This window comes from Nycticebus coucang, chromosome 6, assembly GCF_027406575.1.
Source record: "Nycticebus coucang isolate mNycCou1 chromosome 6, mNycCou1.pri, whole genome shotgun sequence".
Taxonomy (NCBI): Eukaryota; Metazoa; Chordata; class Mammalia; order Primates; family Lorisidae; genus Nycticebus; species Nycticebus coucang.
This window is the reverse complement of record NC_069785.1, coordinates 124810138-124828099: the sequence shown is the minus strand read 5'-3', so window position 1 is coordinate 124828099 and position 17962 is coordinate 124810138. Positions and strand designations below refer to the sequence as shown.

Genomic DNA, 17962 nt, shown 5'->3' with positions numbered 1-17962 from the left:
TCCCAGAGGCCAGAGTTATTATATCTTATTCATCTTTGGACCCTGAGTGTCTAAAACAGTGTCTGTCTGAGGCCAAGTGCAATGGCTCACATCTGTAATACTAGCACTTTGAGAGGCCGAGTGGGAAGATCACTTGAGGCCAGGAGTTCAAGACTAGCCTGAGCAGTACAGAAACATTCTGTCTACAAAAAAATAGAAAAAAAAAAAAAGAAGTCAGGTGTGGTAGCATGCCTGTGTAATCCCAGCTACTAAGGAAACTGAGGCAGAAGGCTTTCTTAAGCCCAGGATTTGAGGTTGCTATGAGCTATGGTGATGCCATTACACTCTAGTCTGTGCAACAGAGAAAGACCTCGCCTCAAAAAAAGTATAGTCTTGGAGCCTGAAGCTCAAGCCGCTAAGGCGCCAGCCACATACACCAGAGCTGGTGGGTTTGAATCCATCCCGGGCCTGCCAAACAGCAATGACAACTACAACCAAAAAATAGTCAGGCATTGCGGCAGGTGCCTGTAGTCCCAGCTACTTGGGAGGCTGAGGCAAGAGAATTGCTTAAGCCCAGGAGTTGAAGGTTGCTGCGAGCTGTGATGCCACAGCACTCTACCCAGGGTGACAGCTTTAGGCTCTGTCTCAAAAAAAAAAAAAGTATAAATAAAATTTTAAAAAGTGTCCGATGCATAGTTGGTGCTGAATGATTATGCGTGTAACTGATCCAAATCACTAAGAAATTGCTATAAAAAATTGCTGACCTGTTCAGAACTAAGACACTACAAGCATCACCATCTGTAAAACCTGAACACATTCTATTTCCAAGGCTTCTCTCCCTCCTTGGAAGACGGCTGTCACTTGCAGAAAAGACAGAACAGGACGGAACACATATTGCCAGGGGCACTTCTTTCAGAGTCCAACACTGCAGTCCAACTTCAGAGGGGAAAACACCTTTCTGGGGTTACATAGCCCCAGAGAACCTGAACTAGGACAAAAAGTTGGATTTCTTGTGACTGAACTTACACATCTTTCCCAATAAATCCACTGTATCAAGTGGCTGACACAGAAAAAGGTGACTATCGTTTTAGACTTTAATCAACCACTTAGGCTAATAAACAGGATAGATGCTGATCAAATTTGGAAATGATTCAAAGCAGAGCATAAAGCAATACATAAATGAAGTCATCTAAAAGTAGATGACAGAATCAGGATTAGAAAATGTTTCAGTCGACTCCCAGGAGGCCAAAACCGGTAAGATCAAATGTAACAGGAATAAATGTAAAGCCCTGCTTTTAGGTTAAAAAATCAAGTATATAGGGTAGTGCCTATGGCTCAAAGGAGTAAGGCACCAGCCCCATATGCTGGAGGTGGCGGTTCAAACCCAGCCCCAGCCAAAAAAAAAAAAAAAAAATCAACTATATAGGTCGGGCTTACACCTGTAATCCCAACACTCTGGGAGGCCAAGGTGGATGACCCCTTGAGCTCAGGAGTTTAAGACCAGTCTGAGCAAGAACGAGACCCCAACTCTGCTAAAAATAGAAAAATTAGCCACGTGTTGTGGCGGGTGCCTGTAGTCCTAGGTACTGGGGCAGCTGAGGCAAGAGACTGCTTAAGCCCAAGAGTTTGAGGCTATTGTGAGCTATGACTCCAGAGCACCCTACCTAGCATGGCAGAGTGAGACTCTACCTCAAAAAAACAAAAACAAACAAACAAAAAAAAAACACAGCACCTGTAGCTCAAGCAGCTAAGGCGCCAGCCACATATAGCAGAGGTTCAAATCCAGCCCGGGCCTGCCAAACAACAATGACAACTGCAACCAAAAAATAGCCAGACATTGTGGTAGGTGCCTACAGTCCCAGCTACTTGTGAGGCTGAGGCAAGAGAATTGCTTAAGCCCAGGAGGTGAAGGTTGCTGTGAGCTGTGATGCCACTGCACTCTACCCAGGGTGACAGCTTGAGGCTCTGTCTCAAAAAAAAAAAAAAATCAACTATATAAATCAAAGATAAGTGAAGTGGAACTATATGCTTAGAAATGGTTAAGATAGAAAATTTTATATTATGCATTTTTTTTACTGTGATGAAAAAAATTTTTCTTAAATAACCCAACGACTTTTTTTAGTTAGGGAATTCTATTTTGACCAATCATGTGAAATGTAACCCCGCTTTTCTACTTCATATTAATCAACTAAAGTAGTCAAATTACCCAGATATGCCCCACTTTTATGACCATTTGGTACAATGTGAAGCCTGACCATGCCTTTCTTCAGAGATATCAATAACCAACCTCCAACTGGAACCAAGAATAGAAAAAGATATTTGATACATAAGGTGATTAAAATTTTGTTTGCAGGGCGGCGCTTGTGGTTCAGTGAGTAGGGCGCTGGTCCCATATGCCAGAGGTGGTGGGTTTAAACCCAGCCCCGGCCAAAAAAAAAAAAAAAAAAATTTTGTTTGCATATTTGAAGATACTTTATCATCAAAATTGCCATGAGCATTAAACAAGGGATTTGTTTTGTTAAGTGTGATCATGATATTGTGCTCAAGGAAAATGTCCTCATGTTCTAGAGATGCGTACATCCATATCTATGTATCTGAAACATTACAGTGTCTACAGTTTACAAGACAATATTCCAGCAACAAAAATGTGATGGTTGCTGAGAACAGGTGACAAGTATATAGAGTCTCATTGTATCACTTCCCTTTTTTGTGTGTGTCCATAATAAAGTTATTTAAAAAATGAAGTTATAAGTAAAATACTTCAGAAAAATGAATGAAGCAAGTTATGGACGAAGCAAGTTAATCAAAATGTTAAAGATTAAATCATTCCATGGCTATATGTGGCTCTTCCGTTAAAGTGTTTTCTCTATTTTGTGTATGTCTGGAATTTTTCAAAATAAAAGTTTACAAAATTCACGAGGGAACATTTAAAATCACCTGGCATTTTGCCCAGCGCACAGTTAGTATGAAAATAAATATCAGGGGGCGGCACCTGTGGCTCAGTCGGTAAGGCGCCGGCCCCATATACCGAGGGTGGCGGGTTCAAACCCGGCCCCGGCTGAACTGCAACCAAAAAATAGCCGGGCGTTGTGGCGGGTGCCTGTAGTCCCAGCTACTCGGGAGGCTGAGGCAAGAGAATCGCTTAAGCCCAGGAGCTGGAGGTTGCTGTGAGCTGGGTGAGGCCACGGCACTCTACAGAGGGGCATAAAGTGAGACTCCGTCTCTACAAAAAAAAAATAATAATAAAAAAAAAAAAGAAAGAAAATAAATGTCAGGGAAGTGCCTGTGGCTCAGAGGAGTAAGGTGCCAGCCTCATATGCCAGAGGTGGTGGGTTCAAACCCAGCCCCAGCCAAAAAAAAAAGAAAGTTTAAAAAAACAATAATAAAATAAAATAAATATCCATGGACTCTTCCTTCTGCCCCACGTTCTGGCATGGAAGTGAAGTAGGCTTAGCCTGCAGCTCCAAAGAGCAGAACAAAGGCCAATGGTGGAAGTAGGATTCATCGCAGTATAAGGAAGAATTCTGTGACAACTGGAATTATCTCACAGTGAAACCTGGAGATTCCCATTGACAGAGCTTCCAGTCCCTGGGAAAGTTCCTGCAGAGGCTGTTTATTTCAGGGCTGTGACAGAGGTAGTTTTTGAATTAATGGGGCAATTAATAGTATCAAAGGGGGATCTCAAGTGACCTCTAAAATTTGTCCCCCACCCTGCCCTGACTCGAAAGTTTTAGGATTCAATGGAGTTGATTGAAATGTACCAGGGCTTTTTCTACCCCTCTGGGAATCTGGTCATGGCCTATAGCACCTGCAAAGAGGGGCCCAGGGAGGACCAAAGCACTCTCTCTGCCATTTCCCTCTGTCTTGTTTGCTCTGCACACAAATAAAAGATTGAGTACACAGAAGGGAGGGGAGGGGAGGGGAAGGTAGGGGAGGGGAGGGGAAGACAGAAAGGGCTCAAAGGATACATCAAAATCCCCTATTTGAAGGTCTTGGAGTAAATGAGTGAGATCCATGCCAAGTTGGCAAGGCCACCAGCCTGGGATCTCCCTAGGCCGCTTTTGGTTCTTATAGATCCCCAGGAATCTTTGGATCATGAGGCCTCCATGGCAAGAAAGCCGGCAGGGGCACAAACACCTTGGAACTCTGGCTCATAGGGCTGAAAAGGTCCTTATACCATCATCCAGGCAAGTTACTGGCCTTTGGGAAGATGAGGGATTATTATTCACCCCATTTTACAGGTGAGAAAACTGAGTCTCAACAAGGGTAGGTGATTGTACAAAGCAATGGAGCTTTTAAAGTATGGGTGTGTATAGGGAATGACCCCTAGGGGAGATAAAAACCCTCTTCTCCAACCCTAATGTAATGTGTTCTTCCCACTCTAGCATGACTCCACTGTTGGCACCTCTTAAACTTGGAGAAGGTCTGAGGACTCACTCAAGGCCCCAACTGCAGCATTTCCTTGGTCCTATAGGACTCAGGACTGTTCATCTCTACCAAAGATCTCCTAGCAAGAAGCAGAGCTGCGGTTGAAGGCATTTGGATTAATATAAAGACAATATCCCAGTCCATAGAATGTGAATTAAGTGATCAAAAAAGGCTAAAAGGGGCTGGGTGCAGTGGCTCATATCAGTAATCCTAGCACTCTGGGAGGCCAACATAGGAGGATCACTTGAGCTCAAGAGTTCAAGACCATCCTAAGCAAGAGTGAGATCCCATCTCTACCAAAAAAACAGAAAAATTAGCTGGACGTTGTGGTGGGAGCCTGCAGTCTCAGCTATTCGGTACTACCAGATTCTAAGAGGGCAAGAAAAATTCCTGGTACATTTCAATCAACTGCATGAAATCTTAAAACTTGAGAGTTGGGAGGCTGAGGCAGGAGGATCACTTGAGCCCAGGAATTTGAGGTTGCTGTGAGCAAGGCTGATACCATACCATTCTAGCCCGGGGCAACAGAGTAAGACTCTGTTTCTTGTCCCTGAAAAAGACTAAAAGGCACATTTAATTGGGGGGGACCCCCCCCCCAGGATTCTGATACAATCTCTTTAAGCCAGGATTGCCATAATACACAATGGAGTTGCAAGGAGAAAGTCCAAAGATCAGTGTGCAGGAGAGGACCAGTGCCAAAAGCAGCCTTCATCCCTACTCTCTTCTTCCCTCGGCACCCTGAGGACACTGGACAACAGAGACTTGTGTTTCCTGCCCAGGCCTCCAACCCCAGGAGCTGGACGTCAGCCCCCTAGAAGGGCCGCCTGCTTTCCCACCTCTGAGCAGGGCCAACAGCCCAGCCTTGCAGGCCTGGCTGATTTGCATAGCTTTGGCAGCCCTGGTTGTGAGTTTGCCTGGGGAGCAATTCTCTGGGTGAGGGAGGTAGCAGCACGAGAACCAAGAACTGTTCCAGCAGGATTGTTCACTTCTGTCTGGTAAACAGTGCAGAGAACACCGGCAATGGGGCTGAGCCTCTCCCATTTCTGGACTGTTCTCTCTTCACCATCTCTGCTTTCCAGTATAACACGATTATACTTTATGACCACTTGGGGACTTGTTGGCACTTCTGGGATAGCGGTCATGAAGGCATCAGGACTTTGGATACCCTCCAGAGCAGCCAGCCACCAGAGCACACCTAGAGACATCCCGTGTGGTCACTGAAATTAGTCAAAACATCTTTTTCCAGGCCCCTGCCCAACCTTTTTTGGTACTTGAGATTCCTCCAAGGAGCTAGCAAGTGTGGCCTATTGGTCAGAATTCTGTCCAGAGAACACACAGCAAACTACACTAAGTTTAAGGTCACTCCAAAGGCTGTTTCATACTGAACTTTGGGCAAATAGCTTAATTCCATAGCCTTCAATTTCTTTAAATACTTAAAAAGTTTCTGAGCCCATTCCTGCCATTTCCTTCTGAGGTGCGAGGAAATACCTTGGAAGAACCTGACACCAACTCTCAAAGCCACCTGAAGAGCAGGACCCAGGTGGACCCAGGATGGCGCGTGGGAAGAGTGCTGGTTGAGGAGTTGAGTCTCAGTTTTCCTCTAGCCAAGTGTCAGGGTGTGGATGGGAAACACAAAGGTGCCGCCACGCCCAGGATCACTAGTGGATCCTGGCATCTTTTTCCTTTCCCTTAAAACTCAGGGCTTGACAACCTCGGCTGGTACTCTCCTGAGGACACCCACCTGCTAGGACTGGGTGCCCTTCATGTACCTTTTACCTCTGACGGTCTGTGGATTTGGAGATTTTTATGATTTAAAGCGAGGGTGACGGGTTCAAACCCGGCCCCGGCCAAACTGCAACCAAAAAATAGCCGGGCGTTGTGGCGGGCACTTGTAGTCCCAGCTACTCGGGAGGCTGAGGCAAGAGAATCGCTTAAGCCCAGGAGTTGGAGGTTTCTGTGAGCTGTGTGACGCCACGGCACTCTACCGAGGGCCATAAAGTGAGACCCTGTCTCTACAAAAAAAAAAAAAAAGCTTTTTCTATTTCTCTATGCCAAGTGGAGAGTCAACACGACCAACTTCAGGGCTTCCTGGGACATGGCCTCGTGAGTGTCCTGGTGACTTTCTTTCACATGCATGGTCATGAAGTTGAACCCCAAAGCCTGCTCTCCTGTCCCTTGCCACAGATACCAGGGGCCTGGGACCATGCCAAGGGGGACAGAAGAGCTCGGCTGTACCCTCTGTTAGGAGAAGCCCAGCAGCCTCCCAGCTTCCCACTGCAAATTTTCCTGCTGTTCTTTGATAAAGGAAAGACTCCTCACCAAGGTCTCCTAATTTTTTAAGAAATATAATGGGTACAGGTGAAGTTTACTGAGTGTAGATAGAGTATAAGGGTTTGACACAATAATTAAGAAAATGCCATGAAGGCTATGTTAACCAGTTCGGTGAAAATATTTCAAACTGTATATAAAACCAGCACCTTGTACCTCATGATTGCATTATTGTACACAGCTATGATTTGATAAAAAAATAAATAAACAAATCAAAAAATATATATAATATAACTTCTTCTTAGTCTGAGCTATAGCATTGCCCCTTCATCTCCACCACAGGGGCAAAAGTGGGCAGCTTGGTCAGGGGTCAGTGGAAGGAGTATCCTGGGCAGATGGCACCAGGTTCCAGAAAGAGAGTCTAGAGATTCAGGCTATGCGTCAAGAAATGGAGCCAGGATATCCAAGTTCCCCATCAGGATCTCGACTCATAGTCCCCTGACTTTGGAAAAACAATAAAAACCCAACTTCAAAGGAAATTAAATAAGCTCTGTTGAATAAGAGCTCTGTTCTGGCTGTACCCACTAAGCACATCTCAGAGAAGCACCCCACCCAGCTGCTATTTTTCTTCTCTTTTCCTTTTTTTTTTTTAAAGAGGGCTTGCTACGTTGTCCAGGCTGGGCTCAAACTCCTGGCTTCAAGTGATCCTCCCACCTTAGCCTCCTAAGTAGCTGGGACTATAGGCATACCACTGTGCCTGGCAGCTGCTATCTTTCTACCAGAACTTTTTTGTGCCAGAGGAGAACCACGGAGACTCCTGGTCCTGATATTTACAGGTGAGGAAACTGAGTCCCAGAGAGGACAAGAGATAAGCAAAGCAGAGACAAAATCCCAGAGCTCCACTACCTGGAATTTACTCTCTCCATGACTGCCCATGTGATTCTTTCAACATTTACTCCAACTCAGCACCACTTCAGCCCCACCCCAGCCTCGGGAGGGGAAGAGGTCCAGAGGTTTCCGATCAGTAGGAGACTTGGGGCCTCTATGCTAGCCTCATCCCAGGGCTGAGAGAAATGGGGGGGAGAGGGATGGGGAGAAAAGGAGCAGGAGGTGCTACCTGGGGCGGGGGGGGACGCAGTGGGGCTCCGGCTCCCACATGGGCACAAAGATATCCTTTGTGCAGCGAGAAAGCTTAGATGGGAGATGCTATCTCACTTCTGTAGAACAACTCACACTTTGGAAAGTTGCTACAGATAGGCTCTCATTTCATTCATTCCTCGCAACTCGTCTCACAGATAAAGAAACTGAGGCTGGGAGGGGTTAAGTAAATTACCCAAGGTCACTCGTGCCAGAACTGGAAGGAAAGAATTCAGATCTCCAAGTTTGGGCTCCAAGGGCACGTGCTGCCAACACGCAGAGCTCACAATGCCATGCCCTGCTGTGGACCCTTTACTTTGCAGCACACTTTCAAGTAATTTTATTTATTTTTTGAGACAGAGTTTCACTCTGTGGCCCTGGTAGAGTGCTGTGGTGTCATAGCTCACAGCAACCTCAAACTCCTGTGCTCAAGCGATCCTCTTGCCTCAGCCTCCTGAGTAGCTGGGACCACATGTGCCCACCCTCAGGCTACTTTCTCTATTTTTTAGTAGAGATGGGTTCTCGGTATTGCTCAGGCTGGTCTCGAACTCCTGAGCTCAAGGAATCTACCTGCCTGGGCCTCAAGTCCATTTCTTATTTGATTTTGCCCCTGCCTATGACATCTCAGGGCTGGAAGTATAGAACTCCAATGGTACTAGAAAGTTAAGTGAGGCTCAGAGCAGGTAGGGCTCCTCAGATGTCACAAAGCTGCCTTCCAAGTTGAGACACCATGTCCTTTCCATCACATGGTGTAATACTGCCAGGGTCACCCATTCCCTTCCCTGCTAGAGCTGGTATTCCCAGGGCTAGGGACGCAGGGGAAGTGTACACTTAAGGGCCTGGAGCAGACAGAACAAGAGCCCTGCATTGGCGCCAATACCCCATTACCGAGGGGCCTAGTGCCATGGGACTCCAGGCTGGGGTCACAGAGCCCCCTGAAAGTGAGAGCTGAAGAGAATGGTGACCTCTAAGATGTGGTAGCAGCAGGTGGTCTGGTGCTGGGCTTTGAGGGGAAGGTTGTAGTGAGAAGAGAGGTTTTGTCCAAGGAAAGAACAAAACAGCCAGAAAAACAAAATGAAAAAAAAAGTTTCTGGGGCAGGGAAGGGGCTCCTACGGAAAGATAGGTTTGAACTCCTGCTGTGACCTTGGGAAAATCATCCCCCTTCTCTGACCTTGTCTCCTTTCCCATAAAATAGGAGAATAGGGTGAGATCAGAGAATTTTCAAACATTTTGGCAGTAGAACAATGTTTTCAAATAATAAGGATTAATTAGTAGCTGACATTTATTGAGCATTTATTATGCACGAAGCTTTGCAGTAAACAAACATTTTATATCCATGACAGCATTTAATCCTCACAACCACCCTATGAGTAGGTGTTATTATCCCCATTTTACAGATGAGGAAGCTTGAGCCTCAGAGTGGTTAATTACCTTGCCCAAGGTTACTGATTAATAAACCACTGAGTAGAAACTCAAACCCACATCTGCCTACCAGCAAAGGCTGTCCACACTGCACGGTGTCATCTCCAAATAAAACCTTATGTGGAGTTGCTGCAGAAACTCTAAGAAAAAAAAAAAGGAACTTTTGATTTTCTGGAACTATAAAATCATGCAGTCTTGGTGAATCTGTTCCATCTCTTAGCGCCCGGTCCTGGGAGGAGGGACCCCCTCCACTGGCTCCCTCTCCGCTTCCTGCCATGTCCCTACTTTCTGAGCAGTGAAGACAAACTTGAGTTAGGATCAACACAAGAAGTCTGCGATGGGTTGAGGGATGCTTCACCGGGGAGGCCTCCCTGTGGGCGTTCATCACTGAAATGCACTTTCAACTTGGGAGTCCTGGACACATGTGGACACGAGAGTGTACTGAGTACAAGTATATCACAGGGAAGGCTTCTCGGGAGACAGGCGACAGTCTGAGACTCCCTGGAATGGCTCATGAGTCACTGTACCCCCTATGTGGACACTTCGTCCTCCTGATACTAGTAACAGCAAATAGTATTATTATCTGACAGGCACTGTCCTAAGTGCTTTATGAATATTGACTCATTTAACCTTCACTGCAGCACTGTTACTGTTTGTTTTGTTTTCGAGACAGTTTTGCTCTGTGACCTGGGCTAGAGTGCCATAGCCTCAGCCTAGCTCACAGCAACCTCAGACTCCTGCATGCAAATGATCCTCCTGCCTCACCCTCCCGAGGAGCTGGGACTACAGGCGAGCACCACTACACCTGGCTAACTTTTCTAGAGGTGGGGCCTCATTATTGTTCAGGCTGGTCTTGAAGTGCTGAGCTCAAGCCATTCTCCTGCCTCAGCCTCCCAGAGTGCTAGGATTATAGGTGTGACCCACTGCACCCAGCCCCTCCTATTTTATAAATGGGGAAAGTGAGCAGAGAGCCTTTAAGTAACTACCCCAAGGTCAGAGCAGGCTGGAGGAGCAGGGGAGTGCTTCCTAACACGTTAGAGAATCTTAGGGGGACAGCAATTCACATCACCCAAAGAGCCTTACCAATGCTAACCGGTGTGTAAAAAGGACCCGAGGGTGTCTGCTGTCATCTCAGAGCTGGAAATGGTCATAGAAACTCAGCTTTGGACCCTTCATCAGATACACAAACTCAGCCCCCAAGAGGGAAAGTGACTCGGCTAAGGTTGGTGACTAATCCACCTGTCCTTACACCCACTCAACAAACAAGAAAGTACAGAAATTGTTCTTCTCACCTCACTGAGAGACAACCTGAGGACGACCAGTCCTCAGTCACCAGAGGGAGGTAAACCTGAACACCAGACCAGAACTCACTCAGTGTTCCTGCCCTTGAGCTCAGCATCCTCAGGACACTGAGGGGGTAAACTGAGCCCTGGTGCAGGAGGGGATAGAGACCCAGCTGGTTCTCCTGTGAGGCAGGCGTCCTAACACCAGCAGGTCTCTAGGGGCCTTCTGAGACGTGTGGGAGGGGAGCCAGCCAAGTGCACGCCTCCCTTTGATAACTTTGAGCCCTGGAGCCGACATTTGCCAGCCGGCTTAACCCCTTTTGTCCGCGCTTCCCTCCTCAAGAAAACCTTAATCATCCTCATTTGAATTTCAAATGACCTCTCCCCTCTCCCTCTCCCCACCCCACCAGGCTTTGAGGCTGGAATATGGAAATTCACCCTGCAGTATGGAAATCAGCACCCTATGCAAATTGGGCACCAAGACTCCATCGTCATAGCAACCACCCAGTTTCCTCTCTTCCCAGCACCTCTCTGGGCTCCCTGGCTTCGATTTTTCATTCCTTTTCCTAGCCAGACAGAGCACCCAGGGTTGGTGGTGGGGGTGGGCATAGCCCCTGCTAAGGCAAGCCAGGTGTCCCCAGTTGAGGTGTCCAGTGGGACACCTGGCCCAAACCAGCCAGTCGCTGGTTTTTCCAGCTGGATTAAGACAAGGATAGGTGGCAGGGAAGATCTGGAGTCTGGGGGTTGCAACGAAGCCCCCAGAAGTGGCTGCAGAAGAGACGAGACCTGGGGGGCTTCAGCAGTGCCAGTGGAAGGAGAGATGAAAGGCTGCGTGGAACTTGTATGTAAAATGCCATGCAAATGAACACCTATTATTTTTTGAGTCAACAACAGCACTGGTGCTTTTAGGAGATGCCTGCAGCTGTTTCCCATGCTCCTGGCTTGGCAGGAGGGCCTGCCCTCCTAGAGTCTCCCAGGCCCCTGCTGTTACCCAAGAGGGCCCACCAGAGAGCCCACCAGTCTGAGCCCACTAGTCTGCAGAGAACCCTGGTGGGAACTTCGAACTGTTGGTGGCTGAAATCCCTAGAAATGAAATTTAACCACTTTTGAGGGCTCTGATCATGCTGTAACCCCTACCCTGTCCTGTCCCTCCAGTCAGACCCTTAGGCTCTGATGAGGGGGGAAGGTAGCCCCAGCCCAATGACCTCATGCAACTTCTCTTTCAAGTTTCCCTGGGACTCTGTCCCTTTCCTCCAAAACAGAGTCTGTGGGGAGTAGGGATGAAAGGGGAGCTGAGCCTCTCCCTCACCCCCTTCTCTCTTCCACTCCGTGACAGTTTCTAGGGGTGGGTTGTCCTAGGCAAGCCCTTCTGGAGATCCACTAGCAAATGCTGGCCCCAAACTCCAGCTTCCCATTTCCCTGCCCCTCCTGGCAACCCTCCCCGAGGAAGGAAAACTTCCTGTGGGTGCACTCCTCCTCCCCTGCCTGACCGTGTGCTGGGGATGGGGCAGGACAGATGGTAACTGTAGTTCAGTTGTCTGCCTTCTGGCTGCTCTTCAAGCCCCTAAGACTTATCCTAATTTGGTCACACATTTCTTTTACAATTCCTTTTCCACTTGTTCAGCACTTTTCCACATCAGGTGTTCATTGCCCTAATTGTTTTTTGAGGAGAAGAGTGAACCCAAGAGACCAGAATCAATTACTCCCAGCTTGGGGGTGGGGAAACTTGCCTTAGTGCAGGGCTGAGTCTCTGGACACTGCTCACACGCAGCCTCCCAGGCTACAGTGTGTGTGTGTGTGGGGGGGGGGGGGGTTAACCATTCTGCCCCTGCTGGCAAAGGATGAATTGAGATCCCTTCTCCTGCAGAGACACCCATCATCACCCCCTACCATTTCCAGAACAGGAGTGGGGGAATTGTGAAGGAGGTCATAGGAAGATGTACCCAGGGTCAGATGTATCCACTGTTCACAGGATAACAAAGCAAAGGGGCATCCTTATACACAATGCACACTCCTCTACCGCGTACAGCTCAAGGTGAAGTCCAACAACCAAGGCTAGTCTGTGTACTGTTTATTAAGGTTCAAGACCAGGTATATTAATAGCACGTCTAAGCACTCTAGCAGAGGGATCTTCCTGTTGAATCAGGTGCTGTTAAAGGTCCAAGCTTGTACTGTCAAGCACAGAAGGACTGGACAAAGCAGTCTTCCATAGATGCTGGTTATGTTACTACCTAGCTAGTTATGAAGAGAAGAGGATTGGAGCTCAAACAGTCTTCCACCCTCTCGTTGGTTGAGAAACAGTGCTGTAAGGAAGGACCATTGCTAAACTAAGAGGAGCTCCGGACCATAAAGGATGGCTCATGGGTGGGTGCCTTCTGCCCCAGGCTCCCTCATGCTTATACCCTCTTATGTTGGAAAGAAAGGAAGCCCATGTCCTTTTGGTGGCTACAGAGTTGGCAGCGGGGGCTGAGAGAGCCATATCCTTAATGAGGTCTCCAGGATGAAAAGAGAATGGCATCAGTCAGGACTGGGTTGGCGACTTAAGGCTCACCTAAGTAGTATGACCCTTCCCTGCCTACTCTGTGGTGTGGGCTGGGACTCTGTAGCCGAGACAGCATCTGCAGTGCTGTCACTGTACAGGCGTGAGCTGCGGTGGAGGCTGTCTGATTTGTTACGGTGGGTGCCCTGCGTGCAGTGGGGCAGACAGACAATTCCTGGCACCAGGAGCCATTCTACCTGCACATGCGCCCCAGTGTGAGGCCTGGGTAGTGAATCAGTAGCTTCTAGTTTCCCTGGTCACAAAGGCAGAAACGAGGTGCAATGGGAGAAGGTTGGAGAAGGCCAGAACAAGAGGCACTACCCTAACACAGCAGCACGAGGTTCTTAGGTGACAGACGGGGGACTTTCAGGCACGGAGGACAGTGTCCTATGAGAATAGGTAACCATGAGAAATTGTGGGGTTGGCTTTTCTCAGAGATGGCAACTAGATGAGGAAAAATCTCTTAAGAATAGCAAATTTAGGGCGGTGCCTGTGTCTCAAGTTGTAGGGCGCCGGTCCCATATGCCGGAGGTGGCAGGTTCAAACCCAGCCCCGGCCAAAAATCACAAAAAAAAAGAATAGCAAATTTAGTTTTCCAGGAATGTTTTTTTGCAGTTTTTGGCCGGGGCTGGGTTTCAACCCGCCACCTCCAGCATATGGGGCCGGCGCCCTACTCCATTGAGCCACAGGCGCTGCCCATCCAGAAATGGTTTTGAAATGTGTCTACAGCATTGATGTTCAACCAGGGTGCCATGAAAAGATGTTAGATGTGCCACAAAAAATTTAAAAGATCACTAATTAAATTATTTTTGAAAGAAGTTCAAAGCACAGCAAGTCTATTCCATTTTCTCACTCTTTTTTTTGATCAACGTAATTTAAGTGTGCCACAGAAGTTTAACTATAGGCTCAAGAGTGCCATGAGATAAAAAAAGCAGAAAAACACTGCTCTAAAGAAGAGAGAGGTGTGGGTGATACACCTTTTCTTTTTTCATTTTTCTTTCTTCATCTTCTTCTTTTTAGACCTGATGCTCCAAGCTAGAACGCCCTGACATCAGCCTTGCTCACAGCAACCTCAAACTCCTGGGCTCAAGCAATCCTCCTGCTTCAGCCTCCCAAGTAGCTGGGACTACAGGCACCCGTTGCAATGCCTGGCTAATTTTTCTATTTTTAGTAGAGATGGGGTCTCACTCTCACTCAGGTTGATCTCAAACTTTTGAATTCAAGCTGTACTCCCACCTCGGCCTCCCAGAATAAATGCTAGAATTATAGACGTGAGCCACCATGCCCGGCCTCTTCTCCGCATTCTTACATCCTTAGGAATTCATATCAGTTCTGCCTTGGTATCTGGAGGCCTGTGGTGTCATCCTTTACTTCCAGAGAGGTAAGGAATACAGCAGGTGCAAATTAAGGCACAGACCCTAAAGACAATGTAGCTTATCCCTTCATTTTACTCCCATAGCTCCCTCTTCTCCCTATTATGATAAAGAAACTCAAGTCCCAGGTGCAAGGGGACTTGTCCCGGATCTCCTGTGTCCCCTGAATGCTTTCAGTAAGTGTCAACCTTCTGCTGGGTAGTGAGTGTTTTCCCACGGGCTCTGTCATTTAATCGTAGAGGGAGGGGTGTGTGTGTACTCAGGCTTACTTAAGTGCCTCAATTAGGAACAGTTGTCAAGTACTTCCTAGATTCCTCTTGTCCTTGTTGCCATTTAAAGAATAGTTTTATTGGGTGGCGCCTGTGGCTCAGTCGGTAGGGCGCCAGCCCCATATACCGAGGGTGGCGGGTTCAAGCCCGGCCCCGGCCAAACTGCAACCAAAAAATAGCCGGGCGTTGTGGCGGGCGCCTGTAGTCCCAGCTACTCGGGAGGCTGAGGCAAGAGAATCGCTTAAGCCCAGGAGTTGGAGGTTGCTGTGAGCTGTGTGAGGCCACAGCACTCTACCGAGGGCCATAAAGTGAGACTCTGTCTCTACAAAAAAAAAAAAAAAAGAATAGTTTTATTAATATTTGGACAGAATAAATTGTGGCATATGTACACCATGGACTATTATGCAGCCTTAAAGAAAGATGGAGACTTTACCTCTTTCATGTTTACATGGATGGAGCTGGAACATATTCTTCTTAGTAAAGTATCTCAGGAATGGAAGAAAAAGTATCCAATGTACTCATCCCTACTATGAAACTAATGTTATAACCTAAGAATAGGGGGAAGGGGGAAAGAGAAGGGAGGGGAGGGGTGAGGATGGGTGGAGGGAGGGTAATTGGTGGGACCACACCTATGGTGCATCTTACAAGGGTACATGTGAAACTTACTAAATGTAGAATATAAATGTCTTAACACAATAACTATTAACATTGCTATGTTAATCAGTGTGATGAAAATATGTCACATTGTATTTAAAACCAGTGTATGGTGCCCATGATTGCATTAATGTACACAGCTATGATTTAATAATAATAAAACAATAGCCGGGGGCGGCGCCTGTGGCTCAAGGAGTAGGGCGCTGGTCCCATATGCTGGAGGTGGTGGGTTCAAACCCAGCCCTGGCCAAAAAAAAAAAAAAAAAAAAACAATAGCCGGGAGTTGTGGCAGGCGCCTGTAGTCTCAGCTACTTGGGAGGCTGAGACAAGGGAATTACCTAAACGCAGGAGTTGGAGGTTGCTGTGAGCTGTGTGACGTCATGGCACACAGGGCGATAAAGTGAGACTCTGTCTCTACAAAAAAATATTTGGACAGAAAACCACACTCATCTCTATAAGCCTGCTCCTTCCTAGAAGAACCTCAGCCCTTAGTTGTAATTTTCAGCTTGTTTCTTGGGGACTTAGTAGGGTCCCATTTTTTCTCTGGGACCATAAGAGAATTGCTGACCTCTCTGTCCAGCATGTTTTGCCCCCAGACAGGGCATCTGCTTCTGGGATTAGACCAGTCTACCTATGGGGAACCTAGCTCCCCTCCAGCCCCTCTCCATCATTCCCCATATATATATTTTTTTTTTGTAGAGACAGAGTCTCACTGTACCGCCCTCGGGTAGAGTGCCATGGCGTCACATGGCTCACAGCAACCTCTAACTCTTGGGCTTACGCGATTCTCTTGTCTCAGTCTCCCGAGCAGCTGTGACTACAGGTGCCCGCCACAACACCTGGCTATTTTTTTGTTGCAGTTTGGCCGGGGCTGGGTTTGAACCCGCCACCCTCGGCATATAGGGCTGGCGCCCTATTCACTGAGCCACGGGCACTGCCCATTCCCCATAATTTTGGCATCTGCCCCCATGCTGCCACTCAGGTGTCCTCTGTCCCTGGTTCTCCAAGTTGACCCGCATCTTCCCACCACCGTCTTTAGGTAGGAAGTCACTAGAAAGACTCAGGCTTAGTGTCATCATTTGCTAAGTATGGGACCTAGGGAAGAGCACTGAACATTTTCATCATCCACCTCAATTTCCTCATCTGCAAAGTGGGATAATAACACCTACTCTGATACAGTCACTGTAAAGGCCAAAGGCACCGAGGGAGCCTTACACATACAAGTAGTCACTGTTATCTATGCAACCACATCAAAGGCAAGCCCCTGGAGAGAAGGGACTCTTTCTTCTCCTTTCTGAGCTCAGGTTCTAATACAAAGTGGTCCTCCATAGATACTGGTTATATGACTACCTAGCTAGTTACACTGGGTCAGAGAAGAGGACTGGAGCCCAAACAGAGCGAGACAGCTAGAAATGTTGGAGGAAAGAGGACTGAAAGGGAAACTGGAAAAAATGGAATGGGGAGGAGCCAGGGGAAAGGGGTGGAGGGGGATGGAGAAGGGAAGAGGGGGAAGGAGGGAGGGGCGAAGGAAGTGGGGGAGGGAGGGGAGGTAAGAGGGGAAGGGAAAGAGAGATTTCACATGCACGCCTGCGCTTGCAGGCTGGGCACTGAGGAAGTCTACACAAAAGTGCAAGATGTGGAAACAGATGGGGACTTTTGAAAAGCGGAACTGCATACACATTCTTTAAAATCCAGCCTTTAGAGATTATCTAGTCCAAACCTCCCCTTTATGGGAAGAGTAAGGTCCACGTGGGGAAACACTTGCCAAAGTAATACGCAGGGAGTTAACGGCAGACCCAAGATAAAACCTGATGGAATGCCCAGGAGTTGAAGGTTGCTCTGAGCCACTGCACTCTACCTCTATAAAAAAAAAAAAAAAAAAAGCTGATGGAGTTAGGCCTGAGTATGATTATTCCTGATTACAAGCTGTGTGACTGAGGCAAGTTCATCTTTCACTCTGAGCCCCAATTTCCTAATCAGTAAAAATGGGGATAATAATGTCTGTATCTCATAAGCTTACTGTCAGAGTTAAATGAGATGATGGATATAAAGTTGCCTACAAGTGCCTGGTGGTGGGGAGGAGCCCGAGTAAATGTTACAGCTCTTCCCTGCCTTCCTCCTGAGCCTCCCATTGTTCCTCCCTTGGGACTGCAGCTACCATCTGACTGAGTGGTGAGCAGTTGTAGGCTTGGCTACATTGCCATGTGGGACTTGTCAGTTACAGAGCTGCTGGGGGCTTTTTAAATGTGGGTAAGGCTATATTCTCTTCCACCACTTAATTAAGAGGAGAAAAAACCTGTCAGCCTTAGGAGTGGAGGAAAATTACCAACAAGTAGGGAGATAGGGAAGAGAGAATAGCTGATAGTTCAGAAATCTGGAAGGAGTTTGGCGTGAGTCCTAGAAGCCAGAGTGTGGAAGAGCAGTGGACAAGGGCCCTGAGCCTTGTCTTGTCCCTGGTGCTGCCAATAGGACACCGAGGTTTTGGGCAGTCTATCCTCCGTGCCTCAGCTTCCTTGCAGACCACAGCAAGGGAAGGATGAGCTGCCGGCCAGGTCTGCACAAGCCAGGAAGTCTGTGTCTGGGCGAGAATGCCCTCCTTGCCTTCCTAG

General features: G+C 47.7%; 1 protein-coding gene across 5 annotated transcripts in view; it reads right to left on the bottom strand.

Annotated features, from left to right (window-relative positions):
- The window catches only part of POU2F3 (POU class 2 homeobox 3), a 94004-nt gene that overhangs the window by 57176 nt on the left and 18866 nt on the right, over positions 1-17962 (bottom strand). The gene's annotated exons all lie outside the window — the stretch shown is intronic.